The sequence below is a fragment of the Rana temporaria genome, chromosome 3 (assembly GCF_905171775.1).
Source record: "Rana temporaria chromosome 3, aRanTem1.1, whole genome shotgun sequence".
NCBI lineage: Eukaryota > Metazoa > Chordata > Amphibia > Anura > Ranidae > Rana > Rana temporaria.
Window position 1 is genome coordinate 166,855,725 of NC_053491.1, and position 15,375 is coordinate 166,871,099.

Below are 15,375 nucleotides of genomic sequence, written 5' to 3' on the forward strand. Positions count from 1 at the left end.
ACTGGAAAGTCTCCTGTCCTGGAGACGACTTCAAGTTGTGTTGTAAATCGCCCCAGATCGCCCTGTGGCTCATGTTCAAGTCGTGTCGGAGTCGCCTCTGAAAGTCGCGCTGGAAGTCGTGTCGCCCTAGTGTGAACCGGCTCTAATTGGTTTAAAAAATCAAAATCTTTCCTCAGTTTAGTCCGATATGTATTCTTCTACATATTTTTGGTAACAAATAGCAATAAACGTATATTGATTGGTTTGCGCAAAAATTCTAACGTGTACAAAATAGGGGATACATTTATAGCATTTTTGTTATTTTATTTTTACAAGTAATGATAGCGATCTGCGATTTTTATCGGGACTGCGACATTATGGTGGACACATCAGATCACTTCTTGCAGGCAGCAAGCTACCATGGGATATATAGTCCTTAAAAATGGAAATAAACAGTAGAGGAGAAGCTGTAAAGCATGCAGGGGAACCAGAAAGTTGGGGAAAGAGATGGCCAGCAGCAGGCAAAAATCACAACATAAAAAGGAGATTTTTCAAGTACGCTATTGCTTGTATTTCTATTAGAATTCTGATGTTATAAAATGCAAGTGTATGCTGTGATTATAGATCTCCTTTAAGTAAACCAATGACAATATGGAGCATCAAGCAAGTAAACTTTAAGAAAACATCAAAGGGACTTTCATATAAACTTTACATACCAAATGTCTGCTCAATGAAACCTTAGGGCCAGATTCACAAAAGAGATACGACGGCGTATCTCCTGATGCGCCGTCGTATCTCTGAGATACGATTGTCGTATCTATGCGCCTGATTCATAGAACCAGGTTACGCATAGATAGCCCTAAGATCCGACAGGTGTAAGTGACTTACACCGTCGGATCTTAGGCTGCAATTCTAGGCCGGCCGCTAGGTGGCAATTCCATTGCGGTCGGGGTAGAATATGCAAATGACTAGTTACGCCGATTCACGAACGTCCGCTTTGCCCGTCGCTGTAAATTTACGTTGTTTCCATAGAGATACGCCACGTAAAACTAAAGCTGCCCTCTAGGTGGTCTAGCCAATGTTAAGTATGGGCGTCGTTCCCGCGTCGAAATTTGAAATTTCACGTTGTTTGCGTAAGTCGTCCGTGAATGGCGCTGGACGCCATTTACGTTAACGTCGAGACCAATGACGTCCTTGCAACGTCATTTAGCGCAATGCACGTCGGGAAATTTTAGGGACGGAGCATGCGCAGTACGTTCCTAATTTAAATGGTCCCCGCCCCATTTGAATTAGGCGGGCTTGCGCCGGGCGGATTTACGCTACGCCGCCGCAAGTTTACAGGCAAGTGCTTTGTGAATCAAGCACTTACGCTGAAAACGTGCGGCGGTGTAACGTAAATGTAATACGTTACGCCGCCGCATCGTAGGGCGATTCTACGTGAATCTGGCCCCTAATTTCTAATGATTTTGACTCCACTGAATCCTTTTAACAAGTCTGGTGTGGCCTCTGCTTTACCTCCCTGTTATCTGTGTTACTGTTTGTTTTCAGGTCACATCCATCCATTAAACTGACACTGTAACATTTGTAGCCAGAGCCCAAGTTTATATATTCATTAATTTCAGTTCCAGGCATGCATTTCCTTTTATCCATGCAATCTTTACACATTAAAGGCCTTCTTTTTCTGTGACATAATGACACGGCCCATTTTAATGTTGTGGTACTCTTTGAATACTTCAGTTAGTTTCTTCAAATTTGTTACAAAGGAAAAATGTTTTTCCAACCTGAATGTCAGCCTGACTGAAGAAACGCATTCATTAGACTTTTACCGTGTCATTTAATACCTAACAAATTGAACGCGGTGTGCCAGCAACTGCTGGCGATGATGACTAAAGCATGTCATGACATCACACCATCCCCACATCATAATTAGCTGTTATTGCAGCTGAAAATTATAGCACAAGCCACTCAAGATTAATAGAGAAAGGAACCAGCTCGTCACAGCAAGATGTCATGCCAGCATAAGAAAAACACTTTTCCCTGGTTTTGGGGTGTCTATTCTCTACGGCACAAAAGCTTTCTACTGTTTGCTCTGTTACGAGTTTTAGGACCAGTGAATATTGAAATCATAATCTTGCTCACAGTAAATATGGCATTTCATGTTTTTTCTTACAGAAGAGTCACATTGTTAACTTATGTCATGTCTTTATGATTGTCTTTAAAAGATCCAGTAAAAGTGAAAAAAATGTACATTTCACTTGTCAACTTAAAGGATTGCAGGTAAAAGCATGGATAACTCAAGAATTTTAAGTGCTCAGTTGCAGTGTTTTTCTTTTTAGAAATTATGGGGTAGATTCACAGACAAGATAACGACGGCGTATCTCCAGATACGCCGTTGTATCTCTGAGTCCGGCCGGTCGTATCTATGCGCCTGATTCATAGAATCAGTTACGCATTGATTTATATTAGATCCAGCCCGGCGTAAGTCTCTTACGCCGTCGGATCTTAACTGCATATTTACGCTGGCCGCTAGGGGCGTGTACGCTGATTTACGCCTAGAATATGTAAATCAGCTTGATACGCGAATTCACGAACGTACGCCCGGCCGACGCAGTACATTTACGCCATTTACGTTAGGCTTTTCCCGGCTGAAAGTTACCCCTGCTATATGGTGGCGTAAGTGTGGCGTACCAATGTTAAGTATGGGCGTCGTTCCCACGTCAAATTTTTACGTCATTTGCGTAATTCGTCCGTGAATGGGGCTGGACGTCATTTACGTTCACGTCGAAATCAATGACGTCCTTGCTGGAGCAATGCACACTGGGAAATTCCACGGATGGCGCCTGTGCCGTTCGGGAAAACGTCAATCACGTCGGGTTTAAGCCTAATTTACATAACAAGCGCCCACCTCTTCACAATTTGAATTAGGCGGGCTTACGCCGGCCTATTTATGCTATGCCGCCGCAACTTTCTTTTAAGAATACGGCACTTGCCTGTAAAATTTGCGTAGGCGTAACATAAATAGGATACGTTACGCCCGCACAAGGAAACGCCGATCTACGTTAATCTACCCCTCTTTCTTTAAATCATGTGCATTGTTCATTTGAATTTGCTAAAATTATTAGACTATTTCAGATATAATCAGTTTTTTTTTTAGCACAGCCCCCTCCCTCCTTGCATTTTATTGTCCTCTCCTCTTCTGGGAGTGTTTACAGTGGGGGAAATAATTATTTGACCCCCGCAGATGTTGTAAGTTTGCCCACTTACAAAGAAATGATGGGCCAGATTCAGAAAGACTGCCGTATTTTTAGGCGGGCGTAGCGTATCTCATATACGTTACGCCGCCGTAACTTAGAGAGCCGAGTACCGTATTCAGAAAGAACTTGCGCCCTAAGTTACAGCGGCGTAGCGTAAATGGGCCGGCGTAAGCCCGCCTAATTCAAATTATCAAGGTAGTGGGCGTGTTGTATTACAATGAGTCGTGACCCCATGTAAATGAGGGGCCAAACGAACGGCGCATGCGCGCACATGCTCAGAATCATGTCGCAAATACTCCCTAAGATACGTCAGCTCAATGCTTTGTCGACGTGAACGTAACCTACGCCCATCCCCATTCACGTACAACTTACGCAAATGACGTAAAATACGACGCTGTTCCGACGTTTCTGACGTCCATACCTTAACATGACTTACCCCTGCTTTATGAGGGGTAAACTTACGTCGGACATACGCCTTACGTAAACGGCGTAGCTTAATCCGACGGGCGCAAGTACGTTTCTGAATCAGCGTATCTTGCTCATTTGCATATTCGACACGTAAATCAACGGAAGCGCCCCTAGCGGCCAGCGTAAATATGCACCTAAGAGACTTACGTCAGTCGTATCTTGGACAAATTCTGGCGTATCTGATTCTTTGAATCAGGCGCATTGATACGATGCCTCACATTCGGACTTACGACGGCGTCGTAAGTCCTTTCTGAATCTGGCCCGATGGGTCTATAATTTTTTATCATAGGTGTATTTTAAATGATAGAGACAGAATATCGACCAAAAATCCCCCAACAAAAACACATAACACAAATGTTATAAATTGAGTAGCAATTTAGTGAGTAAAATAAGTGTAGCACTACCCCCGAAAGAGCTGCTAGTATTTTTGGGTGGCATGTTACCTCTATCTTCTCGCCGTCCAGGGTGAAGTGAGAGTCTGAAGAATTTCAATGTCCACACAGTGCACTTCTTTTTCTGGGATTTATTTGTAGAACTTTGCAAAAAAGAAGTTTGAGGGGTGGAAAGGTAGATAGGTTCAGGTGTATAGTTACAAAAAGGAACACTCCTGCTTCCAGCAAACATAGTTCTCATCGTCACTCTAGCCAGAGTGGGTATTGCTCACCCGGATAGGTCCCTCTCACTGGCCTAGCAGCCGGGATGGCGCACAGAATAAAGTCTCTGCCACAGACCTTCCTTTATGAGGAGACACTTTTGGTCCAGAATCCCCTGCCACAGGATTCGGCACCCGGAACTCTCCAGCTTAGCCTCAGTGGAACTTTAGACCCGACCGGCGACACTGTCAAGCCTCTCAGTGCATGGTGCATCCTTCTATGAAGTTTCCAGGCCTTTTCCCAAGATACCAGCCTCTTGCATGGTCCTCTCCAGGATAGGTCCTCCCCTGGCTTCCTTTATCAAGTGGCTTCCTCCCGCAGGACAGACAGCACAGGATCACCTCTTCAAAAAGCAGGCCCCAGTCTAACTACTGGGCCTACCATGCAAAGCCACAACCCCGGACCAACGTGGTCCCAGAGCCAGAACTCAGGACACGCACCCCAGGCCAGGCTGGCCACAAGGCACATATGACGGACCGCCGCTGATGGCATCTGTCCCTTAAGTACCCCTCCCCAGCATGCACAGCAGGGCAACCACTTCCACTTATTCACTGCCGAGGGGGACACCCAATACTCCCTGACTCTGCTGCTGCCACCCTTGGCCTGGAGTGGCAATGACACCCCCAGGCAAACAATGGCAGGAACTCCCAGCACAGCCATGGCTGGAACAGAGGCTAAATTTGCCATTAATCACATTAGTCTGGGCCAAATAACAGCTCAGACCCCACTAAATTTAAAGCAGCGCCTGTTCGACAGGAGCAGGCTGCTACATAAGTATTTGATCCCAAAGCAAAACATGACTTAGTTCTTGGTGAGCAACAAAAAAATAAAAAAAATAAAGGACTTCTACACACCCTAAAGAGTTAACTACAAAAGTATTTTATTAAAATATGTATTTTATAAAATATTATATAAAATACAATAAATTACTATCACAATACATAAATCCCCCCATATATTAATACAGAACTGCCTATAACAAAGGGGGTTCTATATAAAATATTTTCATCCCCAACACAATCCCTTTAAAAGAACCAAACACACTGTGTGTGGAAATGGTGTACCCCTAGTGTACCTAAGGGGCAAGAAACACGATCCCCACAGTCCTTCTTGGTGAAGAAACCCTTGTTGGCAAGTAAAGAGTAAGGATGAGCCGAACACCCCCCTGTTCGGTTCGCATTCAGAACTTGCGAACACACCAAATGTTTGTGTAAACTTTAGAATCCCGTTAAAGTCTATGGGACTCGAACATTTGAAATCTAAAGTGTTAATTTTAAAGGCTAATATGCAAGTTATTGTCCTAAAAAGTGTTTGGAGACCTGGGTCCTGTCCCAGGAAGCATGTATCAATGCAAAAAAAAAGTTTTAAAAACAGCAGTTTTTTCAGGAGCAGTGAATTTAATAATGCTAAAAGTTAAACAATAAAAGTGTAATATTACTTTAAATTTCGTACCTAGGGGGGGTGTAAAGTCAGCATGTGAAAAAGTGCGTGTTTCCCGTACATAGAACTGTCCCTGCACAAAGTGTCATTTCTGAAAGAAAAAAAGGCATTTAAAACCGGCTTTGCGGCTCTAATGAATTGGCGGCTCTGGCAATTACAGAGATGATTCGTTCATAAAAAATAAAAAATAAAAAGCTGGGGGTCCCCCCAAATTCCATTAACAGGCCCTTCAGGTCTGATATGGATATTAAGGGGAACCCCGCCATCAATTTAAAAAAAATTACGTGGGGTTCCCCCCAAATATCCATACCAGACCCTTCAGGTCTGGTGTGGATTTTAAGGGGAACTCCACCCCAAATTTAAAAAAAAAATGGCGTGGAGTTCCCCCAAAAATCCACACCAGACCCTTATACGAGCACGTTAACCTGGCCGGCCGCAGAAAAGAGGGGGGACAGAGTGCGCCCCCCCTCTCCTGAACCGCACCAGGCTACATGCCCTCAACATGGGGAGGATGTCCCCATGTTGATGGAGACAAGGGCCTCATCCCCACAACCCTTGCCCGGTGGTTGTGGGGGTCTGCGAGCGGGGGGCTTATCAGAATCTGGAAGACCCCTTTAACAAAGGGGACCCCCAGATCCTGCCCCCCCCCTATGTGAATTGGTAATGGGGTACACTGTACCTCTACCATTTCACGAAGGAAGTGTAAATAGTTAAAAAAAACACACAGACACCGTAGAAAAAAATCCTTTATTAATAAAAAAATAAAAATGATCCAGCGATGTGAATCCACTCTCGGCCCGGCCCCCCGCTCCAACGTTGTCTTCTATCCAGCGACGGATGATCTCTCCAGCGACGAGTGATCAGCGGTCCGGTCCAGCGATGAGAAGATCCATCCGTCCAGAGCGCAGCAGGCAGCTCCTCTCTCCGTTGGACACAGCCCAGCGGAATGACGTGCTGGAGCTGTGACATTTCTTCCCCTTTATAGTGCCGTTGTACGTGTTGTACGTCACCGCGCTTTCCTAGAGCATTTTTTAAAAACGATCGTGTGTGGGCAGCGTCATTTTAATGATGAAGTTGGAAAAAACAAAGTTTTTTCTAGATGCTGAAAAACTTTGTTTTTTACATGCCGAAAAATGATCGTGTGTATGATGGTGACAAGATGCCATCGTTTTGATTGGAGGTACGAACACTGTTTAGCTATAAATTTAAGGGGGCTTCAGTGGAGAGACACCCCAGATGATGTGTTACTAAACACGAAACGCGTCGGATCGTCTCCACTGCCGCCTCAACATTATTTCATGTGATTTTAATACAGGATACATGTGAGTGTACTTGATTATTTTAAATAAATACATAGTTTTTTACCGGATTACACTATGTGGCCATCTTTCTTCCCTTGCCTTCTCTGACCTTCCGGCTCACTGTGGAGCTTAATGGACCTAAGGTTTTCTACTACACTGACATGCATGAAGTGACTGCATCCAGCTTCTAGCAAATGTCTTGGATGATTGTATTCATTGATCCCGTGTACTCTGCCTGGTACCATAAGCCTATTTAGACTTGCAGTGACGTATGTCATCTCAAGTCCATCAGCTCTCAAGCCTCCATTTATCTTCATTGGTGGCTGTGATTATCTACACTTGGATTAGAATCAAGATTTGCTTAATTTTTCACGTGGTGATTTATGTCTTCATGGACTTTATGTCATTCAACTTTATACATTGGACTTTTTTCACTTGTTTTATTTAAGAATTCCTTCATTGGAGCTTCTATGTACTACACTTTTGTGTTTACATGTAAAACACATAATTCACATTGGTGTTTATTTACTTGGCCGTAGCGCTACACATTTTTGTTTTTCATTTTGCCTAGCTAATTTGTCCTTTATTAGCCGTGTTAGCAGTTGGTCTCACACTTGTTTAAGCAGCGCAGTATACCCACCTTTTGTTTTCACAGACCAGGCTTAGCCTGGAGCTAACTAAAATTAACATACAGTACTTTAACATAACATACACTACTCCTAGAACACACTAGAGGGTGCTACATATAAGAGCAAAAAATTCATACTGTTCCTGTCAGAAATCCAGTGTGCACTACAGTATTATCTCAAGCCCTACTTAGTTCAACTATGTAAACTGCAGAACACCTTTCCCTATTAGGTAGATGAGGAAAGGAGGCATTTTTTGCAGTGTTAACAATAAACTTTGGTATTCAAGTACACTATATTATCAAAAGTATTAAAACGCCTGCCTTTACACGCGCATGAAATTTAATGGGATCCCAGTCTTGGTCTGTATGGTTCAATATTGTGTTGGCCCATCCTTTTCTGCTATAACAGCTTTAACTCTTCTGGGAAGGCTGTCCACAAGGTTTAAGAGTGTGTGTATGCAAATGTTTGACCATTCTTCCAGAAGCTCATTTGTGAGGTCAGGCACTGATGTGGATGAGAAGGTCTGGCTTAAGTCTCTGCTCTAATTTATCAAAAGGGTGTTCTGTCGGGTTAAGGTCAGGACTCCGTGCAGGCCAGTCAAGTTCCTCCACCCCAAACTTGCTGATCCATGTTTGCTTTGTGCACCAGTCCTAATCATTTGGTGGAGGGGGGATTATGGTGTGGGGTTGTTTTTCAGGGGTTGGACTTGATCTCTTAGTTCCAGTGAAGGGAAATCTTAAGGTTTTCACAGCTCCATGAGCAGAGAGCTGTAGACTGTCAGTCACAGCTCTCTGTTCATCTCCCTCCTCGCTCATTGGAGCACTGAGCTGATGAGGGGGGGCAGAGCGGCTAAGAAGGGTGTCAGTCCTGGGCACCTGGCGGACCCAGATTTCCATTGTGGGGCTGATGTGGTGTCTGGACTAATATCCTCGACGTCAGCAGAGAGTGGACTTCAACTGAAGATGAGTCACAGGAGTGCAAAACGAGTTGCACTCCTGTGATCCATAGGAGAAGCCCAGCCAAAAGAGCTTTGGCTAGACTTCTCCTTTAACCACTTCCCACCCGGTCAATAGTAAATTGACGTCCAGGAAGTGGTTCTGAAATCCTGACTGGACGTCTATTGACGTCCTGCAGGATAACATGCCGGCGCGCACCCGATCGGTAATGCGGGGTGTCAGTCTGACACCCTGCATCTCCAATCTCGGTAAAGAGCCTCCGGCGGAGGCTCTTTACCACGTGATCAGCAGTGTCCAATCACGGCTGATCACGATGTAAACAGGAAGAGCCGTTGATCGGCTCTTTCTCACTTGCGTCTAACAGACGCGAGAAGAGAAGAGACGATCGGCGGCTCTCCTGACAGGGGGGTTCGCATTGATTGTTTATCAGCCTATCCCCCCCTCAGATGCCCACACTGGACCACCAGGGAAGCCACCAGGACCATCAGGGAAGGGGGCAACATGTGGATGGCCAGGTACATCCCCCATGGCCATCCACATGTAAAAAAAATATTACAATAGATGCCAATCAGTGCCCACAAATGGGCACTGACTGGCAACATGGGCACTGTCAAAAATTGGTAAATAAATAAGTGATGCCCAGCAATGCCATCAGTGCCACCCCTCAGTGTCCATCAGTGCCACCCCTCAGTGTCCATCAGTGCCACCTCTCAGTGCCCATCCATGCCCAGTGCCCACCTATCAGTGCTACCCATAAGTACCCATCAGTGCCACCCATAAGTGCCGCCCATGAGTGCCCATCAGTGCCGCCTATGAGTGCCCATCAGTGCCGCCTATGAGTGCCCAGTGCTGCCTATGAGTGCCCATCAGTGCCGCCTATGAGTGCCCATCAGTGCCGCATACCAGCGCCGCCTATTAGTGCCCATCAGTGCTGCCTATCAGTGCCGCCTCATCAGTGCCCATCAGTGCCACCTCATCGGTGCCCATCGGTGCCCATCAGTGCCGCCATATTAGTTCCCGTAATTGAAGAAGAAAACTTACTTATTTACAAAAACAAATTACAGAAAAAAATAAAAACTTTATTTTTTTCTAAATTTTCAGTATTTTTTTAGTTGTTGCTCAAAAAATAAAAACCGCAGAGGTGATCAAATACCACCAAAAGAAAGCTCTATTTGTGGGAACAAAATGATAAAAAAATTGTTTAGGTACAGTGTAGCATGACCGCGCAATTGTCATTCAAAGGGCGACAGCGCTGAAAGCTGAAAATTGTCTTGGGCAAGGAAGTTGCGTAAATGCCTGGTATGGAAGTGGTTAAGTAGTGGTTGTGTAGGGATTATTTTTGGAGAATAAGGATATCATTTAGTGTCATTTTACCACACTTCATGTCCTAGGATGACTATGCTGTTCCTTCATAGATACAGCATAGTGAGTAAGTGAGTGTTGTCACCCTAGGATAGCAAGTGTGTTACTGGCAGGACCACCAGGTGAAAATAAAGGAAGACAGCCTCATAAAAGACAATAAATGCAGCCTACAGATCTAAAGGCTGGTAAACTGAAACATATTACATTTTTGTTCTTGGCCTAAGATACACTTTTATGATCACGAAAATAATGATTAACTATTAAACTGTAAGTAGAGCAGCTGAAACATGCACCAAGACTGTAAATATGAATGGCAAAATAAGGCTATTATTTTAATGGTTTTACTGTATGTAAAACACACACAGGTGATGCTCTATATTGCTACTTTCCTGCATGCTTGAAATATTACTGTATTTATTCTAGATCTTGAATCCATTAGCAGTTTCGTTTGGACTTGCACACATACTTCTCTTCATTAGATAAGTATAATCTAATATTTGTTCTTCAGTTCACGTTTAACTTGGTTATTTCCTTTTTCATGTTCTAAATGATGGATCTATATTTTCATCAAATGAATATATGTTACCTATCTGAAGACCTTAACCCTTACAATACACTAAGGTGGAGGAGGATCTAAATTCCTGCACACTGGACTTCAGAGAGAAAATCTACAATGGGAAACCAGAGGAGTGCATGGACGAGGGGTCCAATTCACACACTGACCAGAACTGAGCAGAAGTGGTAGTTATTCTACTGTCATAGAACCAGGGCAGCCATCACAAATTTTGGGGCCCCTTACACAGCTTTAGGCAGGGCCCCCTTGGAGCAGAGAACCGGGGGTGGGGGGGGAGCTGACAAAAAAATAATCTCTTTTCTCCTAACACGAGATGATAAGCGGGGGGGCTTACAGGTTTAATGCAAAAAAAACGGGAGGGGGGCCAAACGGGCCTGTAAGGGGCCCTGGGGACCATCGGCCCCCTTACAAGTGTAATGCCTGTACCCCCCTGATGGCGGCCCTGCATAGAACTACCACCTGAAAAACAGTGCTGTTCAAAAATTATTTTGCTATAAGTTCTGTATCGCCTAGACTAAATTAGGAGGTTTTGCAAATCACTTATACAAAGGGGATGTTTAACTATTAATAGCAGTCAGCTCATTAATTTTCAATGAAGCCCTTACCTGAAATTGTTTATGTTATGACAGGCTGCTGATACTGGTGATCATGCCCCAATAAATATTTTTTCAGCTCTATGAACATGTATAGCAGTAACTTCTTGTCAGACCTCTGCCATCTTGAGTAAGGGCAGATGATTCATGTAGCATTTATTTCCATCTGCCCTTAGCTCAGGCATGCAGGAGGAGGGTGTGCTTAGGTGAGAAACCCCTCCTATGCTCCTGAAGACTCTTGGGATGCATGACATAATTTGCCTATCCCTAGTACCAGGAAGTAACTGATCTTTATTTATAGACTTTACCTTCAGAGTCATATTTGGTCTTAAAGTGGAGTTCCACCCATAAATATAACATTACATCAGTAGTTTTAAAAAAATGTCATTAGTCCTTTACAAATTTTTTTTTTTTTTTTTTAGATGCCTTCAAAGTGTTGTTGCTAGGCAGAATAGTTAATCTTCCTATTTCCTGCACCTAGGTGCTTAATGCTTCCTAACCTACACCGACTCCTGGGAATGTAGTGGGTGTAACTTTCCAGGAGTCTGTGCACTCCCCAGTCTCAAAGAATCATGTGACTTGGACAGCACAGGTGCTGAAACCTGATCTGACACTGCTTGTGCAGCACTGAGCATGTGCTAGATCTGCAAGGCTGAAATCCAGGAAGTCATACAGTCTGGCTTCATGATGCCCGCACTTAAGATGGCCCCAGTCAATTTCTATTTTATAAAGTGTCTAAATGCTGTAACAACCTAACAAAACGGACCTTAGTTTACAGACTAACTTTACTAGAATACATTAAGCTTGTGTATTACAGGGGTATTTATATTTAAAAAGTGAAATTGTGGCCGGAACTCTGCTTTAAAACCAAATGCATATTTTTCTTGAGGTAATTGTGTAAGTTCCCAAGTTTGGAGTTGGTTGAGTGATGTTACCCCCTTGCCTGTAGCTTTAATCCACCTTTGCTTCTCTTTTGTACAGGTAGCTTTTGCATGTCTTTCGATTATATTTGTTCAGGCTGTACCTCTGTATAAACCACGTATGAGAAGCATCTAGCTGAAATGCACCTATCAGATCTCAATGATTTTCATACTGAGGTTGCAGGAGGTTCAGCTACTTCCTTTTTCGGAGGATAAATCACTGATGCAAGTTTAAAATTTAGCAATGTTCTTTTCTTTTTCCTGCAGTAGTCATGGGGCTTCTTGCTCAGGTTGTTCAGATTGTGCTGCGTCACTTCATGAGGCTTTTGACAGGAAAGTGTTTTATTAATAATTACACTTCTGCTGATTGTAACCTTAATGGTGGGTTGATGATGGTAACAACTAACATTGTTTTTTTCTTAAATAACATTTTAACTGAACCAAAAAATCAGATGTGGTAAAAATAAAATACTAGTATTTGGATAAATAACAAATCCCCTGAAGGGTTCACCTGTATAAACATAATGCTAAGCAGAAAAATAAATTTGAATTTACAGTAACATCTTATTCAAAATACTCCATAATTTGTGAAATAATTAGCTGTTTCCTCTATCTGTAGGAGTTGATGAGCAGCCTAAAGGCTAAAAGGAGTGGATTGGGAAGGACCAGAGCAGCTGAAATCTTCAGGAGCTCTTCCAAAACATGACTTTACAGCAAACCTCCTGTAAGATAATTAACAGCATACGTTACTTATTACAATTTTATTGTGTCAAGGTATTTCATTTAACATTGTATGGATATATAGCCTGAGTGCATACAACTTTTTTTAGCAAGAAAATAATCCTCTGTCGTTGAGAAGAACAAATCACAAGAAGGTTGCACAACACAAAGACTATGTCCTATTCTTCTTAACCAAATCCTAAAAGTCTGATAACTCTCTTTATTAACCTTTTTTGAAAGAGGATGTGTCTTTGAGTTTAGCTTTTTTATACACAATCTACAACTTCAGATGACATATGTGGAAACTGATTGATTTTGTTCCAGTTGTTTAGGAAGAATTTTGATTTCTCTGACTGGTGAAACTATACCACATTGACCACATAAAAACATAAAAAACCTGTGTTTAGTTTCACATAAAACGGTTAACACAATCTCACTCTGTTATTCCCTAGGTAGTCAGATAGAAAACTGTTACTTTTTTTTTTTATAGATATTAACCACTTCCCTACCGCTGGGTGTCATATGACGTCCTGGATTTTCGGGGGGATATCAGAATGATGCCTACAACTACAGGCATCATTCAGATATCATTCTGTCTCTGGTAGCTTGAGCTTATAAGCAAACACAGATGTAAGTCCCGCCCACATATGTAAACGCTGTTCATACCACACATGTGAGGTATCGCCGCGTGCATTAGAGCGTGTGCAACAATTCTAGCACTAGACCTCCTCTGTAACTCTAAACTGGTAACCTGTAAAAAAAATTTAAAGCGTCGCCTATGGAGATTTTTAAGTCCCAAATTTTGGCGCCATTTGTGTGCAATTTTAAAGTGTGACAAGTTAGGTATCTATTTACTCGGTGTAACATCATCTTTCACATTATACAAAAAAATTGGGCTAACTTTACTGTTTTGTTATTTTTTAATTCATGAAACGTAATGACCGCCACTTTATTCCCTTGGGTGTCTGCTAAAAAAACATATATAATGTTTGGGGGTTCTGAGTAATTTTTTAGCAAACAAAATATGATTTTTACATGAAGGAGAGAAGTGGTCAAGGAAAAAGTGCAAATAGGAAGAACCAAGAACCTAGTCAGTTGACTTTGCAAATGTGATGGAGTGAAATAAAATGTCTATGTTATCTTTCTCTTTTAACCACTCAAATATTACTTTCCTTTCTTTTATTCTTTTTATTATATTGTTTTGTTTCCTGTTGTTGTGTGTGTGCATGTATATATATATATATATATATATATATTTATATATATATATGTAGCGCTCACCCCCGAAGGAGCCACTGGTTGAATTTGGGATCGGCCTGCTGAGTTACCCTGGCGGTGTCTAGGGGTGTAGTTGTGAGAACAGAAGTAGTGAGCGAAGGTCCAGACAGTGAATCAGGGGTTTTGCAAAGCTTTATTCTCCAGGCCAAACACGGACAACATCAACATAAATTGGGAAGGTCAAGGTTGATGAAGGAAGAAAGAGAGAACCTTGCAGTATCAGGCCTGGATATTAAATGGAGCAGTCAGTACTGCTCTGTAGAGTACCAATTTGAAACACGTCGCCACTCTGCTTGGAGTGGGTGAAGTGCCCCCGGACAGACCTCTGCCACAAGCCTGGCAGCCGAGGCGTCACTTTGGATTTCTGGGAGGAACGGGCCTCTGCCACAGGCCAATTTCAATAAAGGACTTAGGTGAATAAAGAACGAGCGAATCCTCCCAGTAGACTTTTCTATATAGGCCCCGGATGACAGCAAGCATACCTGTCAGTGGTCCGGTCACCCGATCCCAGCTTGGAATGTTCTCAATAGGTCCAGGAACCCAGTGAAACACTGGGGTTCCCTCTCACCTCCGGATGAGGTTCGATGCAGTCCGCAGCTTTGGCCAGGTAGGCCACGCCGGCGGGGTCCATGGATGCGTGCACCCTGAAGGTGGATGCTGCACCTGGAACGGGGACCCGCAAAGATTTTAGTGTGTGTGTGTATATATATATATATATATATATATGTATGTGTATTTCAGTATTCACGTGAGAAACATTAGTATTATTTTCCTTGAATGAAAGTCATGACAGAGTTATTTATCCCAGAGTGAAGATGAAAAACAGATGTCTTTTAACTACTACTCCTCCCTCCTTCCAACGAGCAAAAGAATATGGCGACTGAGTGCGAAGCCTCGTGGTCAAGAACAGATGTAATAAGAGAAAACCATATGAATGAGCCAATCAGATGCACCCATATGTGATGACGTTTGCTTATGTCACTTTGGCTATAAAAGCTGTAACTTGAATAAAGGGTTCCCTTCTGTTGGAGATGATGATGGAGACTGAAGCATTTTGATTTCTTCTACATGCATGCTCACATCATCATGAATTTGGCTCAGCGGCAGAATAGAACATGTATCCTGGAATTGGACCAGGGAAAACATCTATTACACAAAAATTCCCAAACATTTAAACCAGCTTTTCAGCACAGAAAACCTGTGTGTGTGGATTGTATTCTCTACAGCTGGAGTTAGCAACCAGTAGAC

General features: G+C 43.0%; 1 long non-coding RNA gene across 1 annotated transcript; it reads left to right on the top strand.

Moving 5' to 3' along the window:
* Positions 1–12,652: 12,652 nt before the first annotated feature.
* Positions 12,653–15,165, top strand: LOC120930323. The gene is made up of 2 exons (XR_005747705.1): positions 12,653–12,853; positions 14,869–15,165. It is a non-coding gene; the product is annotated as an uncharacterized LOC120930323 (long non-coding RNA).
* The last annotated feature ends 210 nt before the right edge of the window (positions 15,166–15,375 follow it).